Raw genomic sequence first — 18,909 nt, 5'->3', positions numbered from 1 at the left:
GTTGGTTCATGGCTGTTATGGTATAAGGGTGGGCAGCATTGATTCCTGGCTGCCAGCAGGATGGCACATTCTCTCTTTCTCTCTCTTTCCCCCAGTCCCTTGCATCGACCTATGTGGATGTCTAATCTTTGGAAGGAAAAAAGTTTGGAACCGTTGTCCCTCTTCCTTCTCCGCACAATGCAGTGAGGCATTTATAGATGCTGGGGAGAGGAAAGCTACAGATTCTCACGGTCTGCTTTCAGGTGAAGATTTACCGATGGTTGTACTCTAGGCGCTTGTGCCGAAAGAAGTGCTGCGTGTTCTGCCTAGGTGCAATATGATGGACTATTTCACAGTGAAATATGATGGGCCTATTAATAATTGCTGTCTCCTAGTCTGACCTTGAATGGAGCTCCGGTGAAATCCTTGTTAAGTTTCCTTCTCCTTTATTTACAGCTGGGAGTGCACAGAACGTTTCCTGCTGCTGCCTGTGTAGTATGAAGACCCGTAGCATATCAATGCATGATCACTGAAATCCTCTTTGCCCTCTTTGGGGTATTGATGTAACGGCTTCCTGCTATGAAGCACCTCTCTCTCTCTCTCTCTCTCTCTCTCTCTCTCTCTCTCACACACACACACACACACACACACACCCTTTCCCCTCCATCCATGCCCCCCAACTCGCTGCCACCGCAGCTGACTTAGCAGGCTCCCCCCGCGCCTCCCCCATTGATCAAGCAGGCGTACCGGTCTCCTCCTCGCCTGCTTCAGACTGCAAAGCTCAGCAAGTCTCACTGCGGGCGCTTGGAAAGGAGTTGGGATAGAGGGGAGGGGTTAAAACCACCCTCCGGGGTTGGATAATGAACTGCACCACGGAGGCGGAGGCGGAGGAGAGAGAGAGCCCCTTCTCAATTAATGCAGGATCTTTATTCTATTGAGCCGCCTCTCCGCCAATGAGGTTGGAGCTCCGCAGAATACGGCGACGTACGGGAGCCCTGGAGGGGCGGGTGGGAAAAGCAACTGCAGCATTTTGAGGGACTGACCTGCCGGCTCGAAGTCTTCTGCCCGCCTTGGACTCTGTGTGTGCGTGTGCGGACGCTGGTGTGTATCTGTGTGTCTCCGCACCGGCGAGCGAGTAAGTTTCACTTTCCTTCTTGTTCTTTGCTTGCATCTGTGTCCGAGGATGTACTTCGGGGTGCATCAGAAACCAGACCTTCCCCTTTCCTTCCGCCTCTTCTGGTGATTGATCGTTCCCTAAGTAGTAGCGGGGCTCTGGGACAAAAAGGTTTGGCGAGCGCAAGGGTGGGGAGAGAAACAAGATTAACGCAACAAAACGCCTCCCCTCGCTTTTAAGTTTACTGCAGCAAGTGGAGTTATTTAGAGAAGCTAGTGGGGATCTCCTCGTCAGCTTTCTGCAGTTGAGCAGAGAATTCGCTGGCCGTGGTGCTGACCGGACGGTCAACCAGATCTTGTTTGGTCAGGAGTGCTGAACGGACAGCTCCCCGTGGTTTTTGCGGCGGTTTGGCGCAAGGCATCTTTCCTTTCTGGGTACAGTACTATGGAGATCCATGATAAAAGTGGCCGGTGGTTTACTTCTGATTGGAGCAAAAAAGAAAGGAAGAAAGCGGGCTGTGCCTTAGAATATAAGCATCTAAGCAAACAGCAGCAACAAAAAATACCCCATCCGTGTTTGTTTCTAATGATCCCAGGGAAGAGTCTCAAGATACCATTACCTGGTGTGCATGCTCCCACCTCGCCTTCAAGGTTATAGTCCAGACAGATGCAGAGGAAGAGGGTCACGCAAGCAGAGACACCAAAGTGGAGCAATTAGCATATGCACACACATGTACAGATATACTGTACAACATGTTCTGTTTCAGGACATGCTGCAATCTAAAAATGCTGCCGATTGGATGGCATGTGCACAATAGGTTTATATGCACTTGATCTGCAGCACGTCATATGTAGATCCCACTAGGGCACTCAGATACTGGTGCAATGTGCTGAATACAGAGCTGGGTTCCCTGGAGAGAGTGCATCACTAACTTTCCTGATGCAGGAATGGAAGGGTTTCAGAATTCAAAAACCAGGTGTCAGATCTAATGAATACGAGGTTTAAAGCGTAACAACAACTCACCTTTAGAGTGGGTTAGATTCATTGCATTGTGTTTCATTGCAAGAAGTCAGTCTATTGGGATATGGAGCCTTTATATTTCAAATCTGTGCCTGTCCGCAATGGTTGAGGCAGGGAATCACTCTCCCTGACATTGCTTAGAAGAGGTGCTGACTCAGCTCTCTCTGCTCCTGCTCAGCAGGGTAAGATGGTTCCCAAAAGGGAAAAACAAACTGGGAACAGAACAACCCACTGCACCAAAAGGCAGATGCATCAATGTCTAAACACTGACCAATAGGGTCAGGTGTGAGAAAGAGGAATTGAAAGGGAAAGAGAGAACCTGCAAGGAAAAGAAGGAACCACTGTGTGTGGCATTCTGGGGCATGCAAATTAAAGTGGCCTTTCTACATGGGTGGAACTTGCTGTTAGTAATATGTGATTGTGTGCACAGGTACACAGCCATGTGCAGAGATGTTAGCATGAAGTGGGTGGTATCTATGGTGAGCCCACACCTAACTCCATGAGTGCAATTGCTGAGGAGAGGTCATGAGCAATCATGGAGAGAGCTGCCAGCGCACTGCATGCACTGCCCAGTTTACACAAACCTTTCTCCACCCAGCCGTTTGCCTGTGCATATGAGAAACTCAGTAAGTGTGAACTGCCTCTATATTTTAGTGCAATGAGCTCTGTGAATAAGGGATAGGGGGAGCTTGGGATTTCAGACAGTTTATATATTCTGGGGTTTTTTTTGGGGGGGGGAGGAAATGGAACTGTTGGCTGACTCTCTGAGGGCTACTGCAGGATGAGAGCTCTGGGGATGAGTCTGCTGATTCTTGGCTGGCTGGCACAGGGCAAGTCACTTTCCAAGCTCCCAGTCTATTATAGCTCTGGAGTGCTTACAAGATGAGATGGGAGATAACGATTTTCCAGCTCCTGAGTCATTAGCTCCGTCTGTTTCTGATAAGGCCTTACTCGCCCTTCTTGCTGCAGTCTCCTTTTGGAACACACGCACAGCCTGAACCAGTTGGCTGTCATTTACTCCAGACCTAGATGGCCTTGTTATACCTCGTCAAGGCTACTTTGCACTCTTATGAGTGCAGGTCTGAGCAGCATTAGATTCTTGCAGTGCTCCTGGGTTAACTTTTCTGATGCTGCCATTGGTTCAGTGTGAGTCTCCTTCCACTGCTATACATCATACTGCTAGCTATAATGGGTCGGCAATAGTTCTGTGTGCCCTTTTTGGATGCTATAATGCTGGGGGGGGGGCTCCTTGTAAAATGATCGGGTTTTCCTAGCACCAAATAATCCCACAGCAATTTTACATAAAGCAGGAAAGAAAAGACTTTGTGGAGAGGTACCCAAAAGGCTTTGGTGCAGCTGCTGCATCCATCCATTGTCTCTGTAGATTGTTCCCTCTGGACTGCTTCATCATACATGAGATTTCCCCCTAGATAGAGAGCATCTCTCTGTGTGGGTGGTGATGGAATAAATCTATCATGACTGAAGTGTGCTTTGATTTTGCAGTGAAAACACGGATCAACAAACTGTCATGTGTGAAGCACTTTTTTAGAGTGTAAGCTCTGCAGCTATTGATATTTCATGGGTGGGGTGGTGACATAGGAATGTGAATGCCCTAATACTCAATGCTGACCTAGAGGCATGAATGTGTACGCTGTATGTAGTTCAGACACGGGATGAGGAGTATGTCTTTCCTTGCGTTAGGGATCTTTTTGTGTGCTTTTCTATATTTTTGTTGATCTCAGTAAATGTACATGGGTGGCTTGTAATGCAAGCTAGTGTGTGCCAGGATATCCAGGATTTTCCATGTCCTGTTGTGATCACAGGTTTTTAATGGACATGGAAAGGCCAGATGCTAAGGGGTATGTGTTTATGGGTGTGTTATGTGATATTTGGTGGGGATTTGAGAATGGAAGTCATTGGAGGATCCCACTGTTGGAGATCACTGAATGCAAAAGCATTTACTGAGAATGTAACTGTCAGGGGAGCATCAATGGATGCTGTAGTTTAACTGCCCCTATAGAAGATCCTATGGCATAACGTTCAGATGAAAAATCAGTAAAATGGACAACTATTGTGTGAAAGTCCTTTCAAGCCACAATGTTCTCTGAAGCTTAGCTGGCATGGGAGAGTCAGCATAGACATCAATAAGACTGAGTCATCCTGATTTATACACCACCCCTTTCTACTGCAGGTACCCCCGCTCAGTTATAACTTGCTTGTAATGCTGGGGATCATGGTAAACATCCAAGTTGAAAGTACGTTCATGTTATATGTAAAAGCCATTCCGTCCAATGTGGTTCTTGAGGATGCTGTGCTGTTGTAAGTGGTTGCCTGCACTGTGGCATTCTGGAAACTGTTCATTTTTGAACAGGGCAAAGAAATTAACTCTAAAGATGAAATCCAATGACATCTATCTCTGTGGCTATTCTGAACTACTTTCCTCCAGTGTTTTGTGTTAGTCATTTCCACCCTGGTATTTCTTCCACAGCAGTGTATCAAGCATGGAGGCCAGAAGGTGCTCCAAGCTTCCTCTGCAGCCTGGATCTATTCGCCATCAGTGTTCAGCTGGCTGAGTAAATCAGCGTTTACAATGTCTTTATCACCATCCTGTTGGTAGCAGACATAGATCACCTGGCAGTGTGAGTGACTCACTTTAGAATCCCAGAGCCTTTTGAAATACAGCTACTGCTATATTGCAAGAGCAAATGGGGGAAATGAAGCGTGGGAGTCAATGGTCATTTCCCCAAAGCTGTCTAAAAAGGCATTTCCTTTTGATATCTGCTGACCCCTTCTCCCAACTTGTTCAGGCTTCAGCAGGCTGACTCCAATGGTCAAGAGAAGGGAGTATGTGGAAACCTGGCTGCTTGGCATACATGATAGTGTCATGCCACAGGGTAGGGCGGTGATGAATGGCTGCATGCAATGAGAAAAAGCATTCATGGTCTGCAGACCACAACTGCATGTTCTTGAAATATGTCTGCGTGGTGAGGCAATTAGCAGCAGGAGAAAAGGATCAGCATATGCTAATACTCCAGGCTAAGGCAGACGACACTGAGCAACTTCTATTCAGTGAGCAGGCCCCAGGCAAGAACTGGAATAAGCAGACTGGGGAGGAAGAGATGGTTCTGTTGGAGGCCTCTCTTTGCAATACCATGCACCTTGGCCATAACTGAATGGAGTGAACTTTTGGATTATGGCCATGATGATGATGATAATTTATTTTTATGCTGGGTTACCCCAGTTACTCTGGGTGGCTTCCAACAAATTAAAACACATAGAGGTCAGGTCTTAGTGCTGCAGGAGAAGCACAGTTTGTTTTCTTTGGCTCACTATCAGGCATTTGTCAACTCAAAGTCATTAACTCACTCATCCCTTTCAGAGAAAATGGGAAGAAGGACTTTGACACATGTGACAACATTCTGGCATGTTGCTGAAGTGTGAATGGGACTCAATGGCTTTTACCAAGCAGCAAGACCCAACTATTTAAGGTCATGTAGTGAACAATATGGAGATGAGCTTTCAAGTATTCAAAGACAACAACAACAACCATTCATGGAAGTGGAAGAATCTGAACTACAATTTAGCAGCTCATTATAAACTTCTAATAATGATCTGGGCAGTGTATCTCCCAATACCAGAAGCTGTGGTCACACAACCATGGAGGGCTGTTGTCTTTGCACTATCCTTGTGAATTTCCTGGAGATATTTAGCTGGCCCCTTTTGATGTAAAGGATGCTTCACAAATCGATTCCTTTGTCTGAACCAGCAGAGCACTCCTTACTCTTATCAATACTAGACTTTTAATACTTAACAATTAGAATGGTTTTTAATTCTGTGTATTATATAGTTTCCTTTAACCTGCCTTTTGCTCTGTATGTTGATTGAATCCTGGCTGAACCATTGATTGCGATTCTTATGTTCTGATATACTTGCTGCTACAAACCTTAGCTGATGGCTTTCTTCTGCATGATGTTTTGATGCAAGGGCATTTTGTCCTAATAGTAAGGTTCAGCACATAGCTTTGTATGATGACTGAGTGCCTCCTGCTTTTGCACAGTTGGCACCTGTATGATCCAGGTACCTGCATTCATCTTGGGAGACCTAGAATTCTGGAGACATATATCTTTCCTCCTACGTTCCACAAATCCTGCCACCACTGCCCAACACTTCCTAACAGCATCACTCATGGCTACACAGCTGTGCCGGCTTGCAAAAACTTCCTAAGAGCCACACTATTTCCCCATGGTGGTCTGAGTATATTCCAAAGGTTAGAGACAGATGGATGCCAGCAGCAACAATATGTGTGGGTCTCCTGGAGCCTGTTAAACAGTGTTTTATTAGACATATGCACCTACCGGTATTTTGTTCCCAAAGCAAATGATCTCTTTGGGTGGATAGACAGGATGTTGTTTCTTCCTTTCTTGCTGCAGATTCCCCTCTCCCTGCCGCACCAGAAACGGTGTGTATGGCAGGGGGTCAGCTGCCATCTGCTGCATCATGTCTCACCAGTTTACATCATTTGCTGAGATCTCTGCAGTCTTCGTACTGCAATAAGAACTAGTAGGGTTTTGCAATGACTGTATGCCATGCATTTTATCTCCACGTTCTCAAGCACTTGTTTTTACAGTTGGAAATGACTAAGGTATAGAGTGTCACTTTCCCAAGGTCACACAGTAAAAAAGAAAAACAAACAAACATGGGACAGCTAGAAAGGGAAGCTCCTGCTGCCTTCATCTTCTAACCGATAGTGAATGCAAATGGTCTTCCTCGAAATCCTTTTGTCTAATACTCACTCATGGACAGACCATCTTGAACTAAGTTTAACAATTAATGTCACAAATAAGTCATATTCCTATACATATAAGATTCTCTGAATCCCTGGGATTCCCTCCATCCCTCCACAGTTTCCATAGTTATTCTTTTCCAACTGCATCATATAATGTTCTTCATGTTTTCTTAAAACTCAGTTCTCACCATAGTTCTCGTTACATTGCAAGTTTTTTTTTTAATCCTGCCAATGTTTTAATTGTTTACAGTGTTCTTTGAAGTAACTTATAAATCCCCCCATTCTTTATAAAATTTAATGTCCTCTTGATCTCTGATCTTCCTGGTCATTTTTTTGCCATTTTGGCATAGTCCATCATCTTTATCAGCCATTCTTCTCTTGTAGGTATTTTACCTTCCTTCCATCTTGAACAGTGCTCTAAGCACCTGTGGTGTCGCCCAGGAAAAAAAGCTTCCAGGTTGCCTGTATCAACATTTAAGTAGGGAGAAGCTAAAGTGGAGAATCTGGAGGTGTCTAGCAGTCTCACAATCCCACAGTTGTGTGTTGTGGCTGTGATACTCCAAAGGAGCTTCACCAGAATCCTCCAGTGTCAGCCAAGCAGAGCACGTTCATCTTCTTGCTTTGCATCCTCCCATTACAAGATTACCACAATATATCATGAACATAATTACTAGCACTAGTGATGGATGAACTCCCATCAGCTTGATTCAGAACCGGCTCAGAAATTATAAGCTTTCTCTTGAGAACTCTTGGGAGAAGGAGGGGGGGGAGACTTTTCCTGCGAGTTCTTTGTCTTGTGGCTCATAATGTTGGTTCATGTGTGCTGGATGCACCTCATTGTAAAATTCCCTTGTAACTGTGGTTCCCAGTACTAGCCATGGAAGAAGAAACTGGAAATTCAAGCACTTTCCCTCCCCAAACAATCAGTGCTGGAAACAAGAGATGGTTTTAGAAACAACAGACAGATGGAGAAAAGTAGCCAAATATCAGTATGAAATAAACAAAAGGAATTTACCTGAACAGAGGAAGAACTTAAATGGGTGGTTTGGTCACATAGTGAATGTTTCATTGGCTTGGGCTGATGGGAGCTGCCTGTAGTTCAAAATATCTGGAGGGCGCGAGGTTGATGAAGGCTATTCTACATATTGTGCTTCTCAAAGTAATCCTATTGCTTAACATTTACTTGGTGCAGTTTAAAATTATTATTTTATCTGATGGTAAGCCTAAAGTCAGGGACTGCCTTACTATTGGGTTTTATTAAACTATTCTGGAAAACATTTCTCTCTCCCCCTAAACAGTAGGGAAAATGGTCATGAGCGATGTCCAAACGATGCATTCTGCCAGTGCAAGGTTTTCCACTTGTGCAACAGAAATTCTTTCCTTTCCTTTTCCTGTGTGTACCTGTGTGCCCTCCCCCAATCTGCTTCCAGAGTGTTGGGGAAAATGCCTATAACAGGTTTAGGAGGCTTGTGGAGGGAAGAGAGAGGGGGAATTTCATTGCAAACAGAAACACTGAAGGAACATGTTACTTAGCAGTACATTGGATACAACCCAATATAAATACATACATTTTGAGTGCTTAAAGTGTGTGGCATATATTACCTCAGCAATTCTTACAGCAGCGTTTTCAGACAGGCCAGTATGAGAATGCGCTCATTGTCAATGGTGGGGTGGAGGGTCAGAATAACACTTGCTTTATGATCACTAATAAACCTTTCTACTCATTCTCTTATGGATAGTTTATGCCATACACCTGTTTTGGAAACATCCTCCTTGACTGTGCTTTGGCAAAGATCCTTTAGTGAATTCATAGCTGAGGTGAGCTTGAAACCAAGAACTTGCAGCTCAGACAGCTCACACTCTCAGCCCTTGCATGAGACTTGCTCTCCAAATGCCATTTGCTTATTAGTCCTCATCACTGAGTTATCACTGTGACTAAGTGCCATGTCTGAGTTGCAGTGGCTAATTTCTCTTCATGGCTTCTTTCATTTATAATGGGATTTTGATAACATCAAACGTCCTCAACTATCGGATAAACTAAAGCTGGCACAATTACCAATTCATTAATTCAATCTGAGCAGATAATCTAGACTGCCCATAGCAAGGATCACCAGTGTACCTGTATTTCAGCATCCACTTTATAAGACTTTGTTTCCTGCAACTTCTGGGAGCTGAAGTAGCCTTCCCTTCGGCCTACCAACAAGTGACTTTGCATATTAAGGGCCAGCTGGCCTAAATCCAATGTTTTTGAACTGCCAGACAACTTGGCAAATCCTCTGTTCATTCTATCATGACTCAGCATTGCAAACTCAACGCAGCCAGTAAAGACTCCCCATCTTCCAGAGAGCAAAAAATAGACAGGTATAGCTTTATTTTCCATGTACTATATACATGATTGCATATGATTGTTATAGGAGTGCCTTTTTATAAGTTTCTTGTCCAAAGCTTCTATTCCCATAATGCCTTGGAGCTCTAGGGTTCACAAGAAATGAACTCAGCTCATTTTTAGAAATGGTGGGGGGCGGACTTGATTAGAGAGGAACCATTGTCTCAGAAATGGGAGAAAACAGTGTTTTCTGCCTTACCCAGGCCAAGAACATAAACGACATAGGATTAGCTGCAGGAACCCTCTCTAGCTAACAGAGACATTTTCATTCCCGAGCTTACAAAAAGATTCCCTTTATTATATTGGACTAGATATGGGGGTCAGTCCCTGCATGATTCCTGTGAATCCCTTCTGAGTTTACAACCCATAGCAGTTAGTGTGAGCAGTTAATGTGTGTAGATGGAGGGGAGAATCAAGCCACAGCATAGCAGCTTTAAAGTAAACTCCATTTCCTGTGAAGGAAATAAGAAATAGCATGGCATATAAACATTTTAAAGATCCCTTCCAGCATAGTCTCCTCCAATAGGGTTGTATCCAACAAAGTCATCCTAGCATATTCCTTCATTGCAGGGGGTTGGACTAGATGTGATCTACAGGGTCCCTTCCAACTCTATGGTTCTATGATTAGTAGAAGGATTTCTGTTTTCACAGCAGGTCTTCCTCTCCCCCTCCCCCAATCTCTTCTGAGGGTTTCCCCAAACCTCCAGAACAGATAGGTGGTGTATGGGAGCACAGGAGAGAGGAGAGAGAGAGGAAATTCCATTCTATAGGTGAAAGTCCTTGTGCTAACAGGACAGTTTCACCAAAAAAAAATCCAATGTTATTCTCAGCAGGATCTCCAAAACCTCCATGTTTCCAATAATTTTTGTTTTCAAGTGATTGCCAAGAGTTCTGGAGTTTGTGTTGGGAGGTAGATGATTGACCACCATTGCACTCTGGTACATGTTAGTTGCAAAGCAATGATCCAGGAAGGTTTTTCCATGGTTTCTTAAATTTCCCAGCTCCTGCCCTTAGTAGATAGGAGCAGTCTGAGAGAGAGAATAGATGCCCAAACCCAATCTCGTTTTAGAATGGCCCAAACTTCATTGGATACTGCTAGCGTAACAGAGAAACAGATTTCACTCTGAGAGCTCATCCATTCTTTCAAAGGATAGAAATGCTGAGGTATGTGTTGAGCAATTAATTAGACAGGAAAGATACAGCACCACAGAAACCACAGGGCAGTCGGATGGAAATTGCAAAATTCATGTAAAGTGCTAACAGGATACTCAAACCTGAGGTCTCTTCCAGACTGTTGCTTTTTTGCAGGAGGATTTCATTGCATACAGCAAGTTCAGGTTGCCAAATTAAAATGGATTTGGACAACGTATATGCTCCCTCCCCCCAAAAAAAAGACTTAAGGAAGATGATGGCAAAATGCATGGGGAAGTGTGCTTGATAGAACATCACACAGCCTCCGTGCAAATAAATCAGGATGAGTTCTCAGTTAGCAACTGATGTTGGATAACCTTCCCACAAACAAATCAAGAAGGAACAGGTTGAGTAGTAATCAACAAAGTCTTACGCAGAGTAAACCTACTGAAATTAATGACCATGACTAAGACCCTGTCTACACACACATTTAAACAGTCATAACTTCCCCCAAATAATTCTGGGAACTGTAGTTTGCTAAGGGTGCTGAGAGTTGTTACGATACCCCTATTCCCCTCTCAGAGCTATAATTCCCAGAGTTCCCTGGGAAGAGGGATGTGTGATATATTTTTTTTATTGTTGTGTTTTTGTATACCCTGTTGGAAGCTGCCCAGAGTGGCTGGGGTAACCCAGTGAGATGGGCAGGGTACAAAAATAAATCATTGTTATTATTATTATTGCTGTTGCTGATGTTTTCAATTGTTCAGCCACTCTGGTAACCATTGCTCTGCAAGGGCAATAGGAGTCACCTAACAGTTCTCAGCACTCTTAACAAATGACAGCTCCCAGACTTCTTTGAGGGGAGCTATTTAAAGTAGTTATAACAGTGCTTTAAATGTATAGTATAGATGGAGCCTAAACACTCAATAGGAGAGTGAAACTTAGCTGACTACCACCCATTGCCTGGAAGTGGCCAGAGTTAGTCGCATGTGACAAAGAGGGTAGAGAGAACCTGAAGCTTCTCTTACAGACATGATCCGTAAAGGAAATTAAACACAAAATACACACCTATACCAGCAAACAAGCTGCTTATGAAGGAGTTTGGGTGGGTGGAGCCAAAGATACAGGTTGACCATCTCTCAGACTTCTTACTATGGGAGTTGTAGTCCTAACAACCTCTGGACGATTCCAGGCTGATCAACTCCTGCTTGCATGGTGGGGAATAGAGAAGAGTCCCACCTCCAACACCACCTGATAGCCCTGTGTGGGTATCTAACCCTGATGCTTATGCTGCGCCTTCACAGTCGGAGGCTGTATGCTTCGGAATACCAGTTGCTGGAAGCCACAAGTAGGGAGAGTGCTGCTGAGCTCTGGTTTGGCTTGTGGGCTTCCCATAGGCATCCAATCAGCCACTGTGAGAACAGGATGCTGGACTAGATTTGCTGCTGGCCCAATTCAGCAGGACTCTCTTATGTTCTAAGCCAATTTTCACCGCAACATGTTAAGGCTGCAGTGTGCAAAAGACTTAGTCTGGGCTTGTTCCCAAAGCAATTTCCCTGGTCTTGCCTGAGTGGCTTGAAGACTTGGCCTTAATTCTCCCCACTCCAAGAGGGAAATGTACCATGATGTGCTTCAGTCAGCTTACTGCAATGCTTATGTGAACAACTTTCAAACTAAGAGCCGAAAGGAAGATCAAATGAAGGGAATGTGTCAAGAGCCACAGACAATTTTACACTTGCAATTTTACACTTGCAGTTCTCTGCTCTCCTCCCTACAGTTCCTCATCTGCTCTTGTGTGGCCTAATTATGTAGGCATATCTTTCCCCTCTCTGATCCAGCCCTGGCCCTGCCTACACCAAAAAACTTAGGGTTCGATCCTGCCCTTCTTTTTTATGTGAATTGTTGAAAATCCACCTGCATGAGCAAATCAAAGAAGGATGTAGCCCTTTCTATGAGGGGTGGCCTGGAGAGAGTAAATGACATGTTCTTTGTATTTAAATCACTCTTGGAACGTACTGCCTGACATTACTCAGCCATAATAAGCCTTTTGCTGCAATGGATGCTGCAGTACACGCCATGCCAGACTGAATCCTCCCTGTTCGTTTGTGCTGTTTAGTGCTACACTGGCACAAATTTGAATCTGTCTGCTCCCATTGTCTTAGTTGGGAGGTACAGGGGAGCAGTTCAAAGATGACAACTCCTTGCAACAATAGTTTGGGGATGTTTAGAAAGCGACAGCATGATGCAGTCAAGGAATGAGACCCTGTGGAATTGACAGAGCGGTGAGCTAAGCTACAAGGATTAGAGGGAGCTCAAGTCGTATGTCTCTATGGAAGAAATGTTCAGTATGAAGCTCCCCAGCAGATAGAGAAGATTTCTCCCCCTCCCCCCTCCTATTCTGTTTTGAAACTGATTGTATTGCTAGCTTGCTTTGTTGGGGTAAATTTAGCTATCAAAATAAATGCAAAATTGGCAAAAGATCTGCTTGATTTTTAACTACCCACTAAGAGATGGCAGCCCGATATTCAGTTAAAACATTCAGTCCTCTATATCCATGAAGCTACAAAAGTGACCCTATCCAACTGGCCAAAATCCAGTGCAGAATTAAACACACCTGAGGCCACTGGATCTGTGTTGGCTTGTGGCCAGTTCTGGTGCAGTGTAGCAGTTTAGTGCAGGGTGGGAAAGCTTTTTCAGCCTGAGGTCCAAATTCCCCTCTGGACAGCTTTCCACATGCCAGAAGTTTGTCAGAGGGAAAAGTGAGTGGAGCAATGGGTGGACTGTCAACCTTTGTACAGTAGGCTAGTTTCTGCACATGTACCACTCTATCCCTCATCCTGGGGAGAGTGGGGGTGGCTAGGAAGGAGGTGAGGAGTAGAGAGAACCACAAGGACCTGATCGAGAGCATGAAGGGTCATACCCAGCCCTTGGATCTCAGGTTCCCCACCCCTAGGCTAGAGTATTTGAACTTGAGTTCCAAATTTCTTTTAAGATATGAATCTCATTTGGTAATTTGGACTAATCATTGTCTCTCAGCCTAACCCATCTCTCAGGGTTGTTGCCGGGATAAAATGAGAGGGGGGGGGACCATGTATACTACCTTCTTTTCAGGGAAAGTGGATTATAAATGTATGTGGCTCTGAGGGTGCTCTTCTGCTAGGTTCTTAAACCAACAATGCAAGTGTGATGGTGAGCAAAAACACCTAAGTGTTTAAACAAGCATTTTCTTGCAGTTTTGCCTTTTTTTGTTTGTCTGAGATGCAGTTTTGTGACAGCACCATGGTGCTGGGGCAGGGAGGGAGAGAATATGACTTGATTCATGGTGTGCTTCTCAGTGCCACAACATCCAGGGGTCTCACAAGCATCAGTGAATTGATCTTCACACATCTTAATTTGAAGACAAGATAGCAAAGACACAGAACAGTTTAAAAAGCAATGTAAAAGAGAGAGGAAGAAACAACTGCCGCTTCTGAGTCCCATTTTATGGAATGTGTTTCTACCACAAATTGACTGCAAGAGCAAAATCTTGGGTTGTGCAGAAGGCAGGAATAAAAGCATTTCAGAGGCACTGAGATAGCATTGAAAACTTTCCCTGAATGTCACCTGGTGTAGTGCATACAGTGGATAATCATAGAAAAGCAAATAAATGCTTTGCTAAGTTCCAAGATTGCATCTGCTCTGAAATGAGAGTTTCCCATTGTCCAGGAACCTTTGAAAAGAAGCAGAAGCTCATGTTCCATATGGAATAAAGCCTCAGTCATCCATGATTTGATCATGGATGAAGGGACTAACCTGGCATGTATAACTGAGGCAGAGTGCATGGCCTGGGTGGCGCTATGCTAACCCAGCTGTGCCTGTCCAGGTACTTGATGCAGCACCACTGCAAGTCAGAGGGACAGGGCATTGTATCACTGTCATCCACAAAAATTCCATCTCCCTTGCCAGTAGAATGCCCCACACTGTATGGGTTCGAGGGAATGCTTGTCACATTGGGTCACAGAGAGAGAATGGAGATATTGTTAGCATATCTTTCATCCTGCTGCACTACAACCTATGCAGCTGAGCTGGTGACTTGGACATGTCATGGGCCAGGAGTCAGCTTCACCTGCTGAACAGCAGCCTGAAGGGGGAGAAGGCAGAATAACTCCACCTGCAGCTGATCAGCCTTCAAGGTAAGGAAGAGAAGGCACTGATGAGAACCAGCTGGCTTCAGCCTTCTTAAACTGAGCTCTCAGCAGCAGATAGATACTGGAAACAACACCTGTGGTTCCTGGCCATACTTTGCTGCTTCCTGCTTTCCATCTGGCCCCTTGGCTCTGTGATTATCTGGATTCCCTGACCTCTGGACTGTCTCATGCCGTATGTGGATTCTACTCTCAGGCAAGTGTTCCTCAGAGACTCGTAGCCCTTGCTTGCTCGGCAACAGGATGAGACCATGACAGGATGTGGTGTTGGAGACCCCCTTTATTGTTGTCCAGGGTGATAGCTTTCGATTTTTCTGTGGGTGTGTTCTGGGTACAGCTAATGTTAGCCACTGCCCTATATCAGGAGTAGGCAACAGGTGTGGACTACAGCTCTGATCAGTCCTAGTCACCATGGCCTAGGATGATGGGAATTGCATCCCAAAACATAGAGTACTGTGGTGGCTACTCCTTCCTCATATATTCTGAAAGTCTGGGTTAAGACTGTTTGTATATATTAATGCTTTAGTGTTTTTACAAATACAAAATCATTATCATGATTTCAATTTGTTTGATGCCTGGTGCTAAAAAATCACAGCACAAAAATCCACTCAATACAAGGCATGCAAAAGACTGAAACAGCAGCATTCATTGAAGATGATAATACACTCAGTCTAAAAATGGCAAAATCCCAACTAGCCCCAACAGTATGTATATGATCACGATCATCAAAAAAACAACCCAGAACAGCCAAGAGGATAACAGGCAAATCTCTGGAAGAAGAGGAAAGTCTTCACCTAGCATAGGAAATATATTTTTAAGTTGAAAAAGGCAGCAGAGCTGGAAGACTAGTTTCTTTTTGGGACAGATGCCAATTGGCTACCAGTATTGCCCATCTTTAAGACCAGCATCTGTTTGTAGAATCAAATTAATGTGCATCCATTAGATAATTGACATTAAACAGCCCCACATTTCTAGGGAGTGTCATCTGAACTAAAAATGATTGAATTCCCTTCTACATTAGCTATGTGGTTATTCGTTTTTTTGTTTTTGAAGGATAAGACAAAAAGGTGAACTTAGGTTCAGTTCATACTGTAATTGGTGCAAGTGTGGAAGCTACTTTCTCCTAGTCCAGATCCATCTTGCCCCAGTGAAATCCTAAAGGAACCTTGTGGGAGGCTGAAGCTACTTCCAGATAAAAGTGTGTGTCTCTCTGTATGTTGGAGGGAGAGAACTACACTTGCCACCCTAAGCTCCTTGGACCAAGGTCATAATATAGATATAATAAATGAACAAGCATTTCCAATGTAAATGCTGCAGGTAACCTGGCTAGTGTATTCTACTAGCATTTTGTGCTATTACAGATTTCTTACACAGCATACAATGGAGACAGGCTGCAGAGTTAGATGGCGCATGTGGCTGTTCCTATGTGATAGGAGCGGTGACATTTCTTAGGTGTGCAGTGAGCAACCTTCCATTGCTGGCAATGGTAAGGGAAAGCACCTTGTGTGCTTAGGAAGTGCTGTTTGCCACAGCCTGCAAGCAAAGGATCTTTGGTGTGGGTGGAGGTTGCCTCTGGATTCAAACCTAAAAATACATATTTGTACTTAGTGCCCATGCCTTCTATATGATATGAATGAGCCTGTGTGGAAGTTGAGCAAGCATTTATGGGCCTCTCCAGCTTTGTTGTTTAGTCATTTAGTCATGTCCGACTCTTCGTGACCCCATGGACCAGAGCACGCCAGGCACTCCTGTCTTCCACTGCCTCCCGCAGTTTGGTCAAACTCATGCTGGTAGCTTTGAGAATACTGTCCAACCATCTCATCCTCTGTTGTCCCCTTCTCCTTGTGCCCTCCATCTTTCCTAACACCAGGGTCTTTTCCAGGGAGTCTTCTCTTCTCATGAGGTGGCCAAAGTATTGGAGCCTCAGCTTCAGGATCTGTCCTTCCAGTGAGCACTCAGGGCTGATTTCCTTCAGAATGGATAGGTTTGATCTTCTTGCAGTCCATGGGACTCTCAAGAGTCTCCTCCAGCACCATAATTCAAAAGCATCAATTCTTCGGCGATCAGTATGGTCCAGCTCTCACTTCCATACATCTCCAGCTTACACATGGGCAAATCACCAGGAGATAGCTAGCAAGTGGGTGAGAAACTCAAAGATGTCTAAAGCAGGCACATCCAACTCCCAAGAGACTGCGATCTACTCCCAGTATAAAAAAACTGGCAGTGATCTACCCACTGTCATTGGGGGGAGGATAAAGGTGGGTGGGTTGCCCAGAGTTGTTGACCTTTTTGGGGGGGAGGATTCCACAGAGTTTTTGAGCTTTTTTTTTTTTTAGTTAACTTTTTGAACACTTTATTTAAGCCCATGATAGATAAGGATCCAAGGATCTACAAGGATCAGCCGGGGATTTTCCGGTAGATCATGATCTACTGGTTGGACATGCCTGGCCTAAAGCAACCCCTGTTTAGACATATCTAAAAGGATCCCTCCTAGCCAAGTAGCACAATCCACCTGCAGCCCATCCCTTCTTTAGATGGGGGTGCAGCTTACTTCACAGTGTGGTAAGCCAGCCATATTGCATTGGGGGGGGGCTCCTTCTATACCTTCTGTAGAGTGGGTCCCTGGACTTTTGCCCTGAGGGCACCACTGTCACTATTATTATTACTAGACTGGTAGCAAAATAAAAATAGACCTCAGCTAGATGGTGGTCTAGTTTTGGATCTGAGCTTTCTGGTTCTCAGACAGCAAGAGGCGATGTCCAGCTGCTTTCAGCCCCTGTTGCTGGAACCAAACTGATTGCCAAGTCAGAGCGATGACCTTTCACAGCAGCCGGCTCCCCACAGGGCTGGGAGGATGGAGCGGAGGCCAGTGGCTGCAGCTGCCAACTCTGCAGCTCCTCACTTTCTTCACTCCCTTCTGCGGTGCAGTTTGTCATTCAGTCAGCGGAAAGCTCCCCTTTGCATTGGTGGAGAGAGGGAAAGGAAGGTGTGTGTGTGTGTGTGTGTGTGTGTGTGTGTGTGTGTGTGCAGGGAGCTATGACTCAGCGATGCGTAGTCCCAGGGAAATTAGCAACTGAACTGCCTCTAATTAAAACTGTGCCCGGTAAATTCACTGGACTGGATCAGACATGCTGCTCTATGTCTTCCCTCGCTCTGAAAATAAAAGTGCTGAGGAATGCCTCATACACAATGCCACATAAATGTTAATAGGAAAACCCGTTGCTTGGGTAATGTGCACATTACACACATCGTTCAGGAATTGCGCTTGGTGGAATGGCAAGTGAGGGAACTGATGAAAGTCTTCTTTCATTAGCCTGGCTCAGATAACATTTGGTCCAAACCTTAAGCCCATATAGGTTAGCTAATGTGGGCATTAGCTGGTTACAGTATAAGTGTAATGAATTTTAAGAATCAGTCATTCACACAGCAACCAAGTGCATTTTCTCTCTCCCTTCCCTCTTCCCAGGTAGTTTTGATTTGGGCTCCCCAGGTGTGCATCAAAACTTAGCTGTGATAGTTGGGTATGTGTAGCCTGGATAGGAGGAGGCTTAGAAGAGATATGATAGCCTTTTTCTAATATCTAAAGGGCTGTTGCATGGAAGATGGAACATAAACAGGGTTGCCTTATGTCCTCTTTTTCCAGGACATGCCCTCTTTTTCATGGGTGGAGTCGTCATGGTGATCCATAGTTAAAAGTAGAAATTGTGTCCTCCTTTTTGCTCTTCAAAATATGGCAATGCTAGCAAGCTTGTTTTTTTCCTGCTCCAGAGGGTAGGACCCAAACCGATGGATTCAAGTTACAAGAAATGAGATTCCAACTAAACATCAGGAATAGTTTTCTGAGAGTAAGAGATGCTAAACATTGGAACTGACTCCCTTCGAAGGTGGTGGATTTTACTTCCTTGGAGGTTTTTAAGGAGAGGTTGGATGGCCATTTTCCATGGATGCCTTAGAGGAGATTCCTGCATTGCAGGGGGTTGGACTAGATGAATCCGGGGCACCGTTCCATGTTTTTATGACTGTTGCAACGTGGAAAACAGGGCTATTTCTTAAACGTACCATTTCAAGGTGAAAGACATTCATTTATTCAAATACATTTATAAGCAGCCTTTATGAGTCAAAATAAAACATAAGTGCAACATAAAACAATAAAACCATAAAATACCATAAATATAATAAAAACAAGCAATATAGTACTCCATTAATAAAATCAGCAATATAATACATAAACCTCCCACACACAGTGCAGTCCATCAACCCAAAAGTTGGCAAAGTGACATTAAGTAGTATATTTCATGGATAGAGCCAC

The 18,909-nt window shown here is 44.5% G+C and overlaps 1 protein-coding gene across 3 annotated transcripts in view; it reads left to right on the top strand.

Annotated features, from left to right (window-relative positions):
• Nucleotides 1-899: 899 nt before the first annotated feature.
• The window catches only part of SYT2 (synaptotagmin 2), a 136,664-nt gene continuing 118,654 nt past the window's right edge, over nt 900-18,909 (top strand). For 2 of the 3 annotated variants that reach the window (XM_082227426.1, XM_082227424.1), the window contains exon 1: nt 900-1,114. The gene's annotated coding sequence lies outside the window, so the exon portion shown is untranslated. The remainder of the gene's footprint in view (nt 1,115-18,909) is intronic. The other variant, XM_082227427.1, reaches the window with a different exon arrangement.

Source organism: Podarcis vaucheri, assembly GCF_965113315.1.
Source record: "Podarcis vaucheri genome assembly, chromosome: 6".
In the NCBI taxonomy this organism is placed as follows: domain Eukaryota; kingdom Metazoa; phylum Chordata; class Lepidosauria; order Squamata; family Lacertidae; genus Podarcis; species Podarcis vaucheri.
Note: the sequence above shows the minus strand (reverse complement) of the source record. Positions and strands in the feature narration are given on the sequence as shown.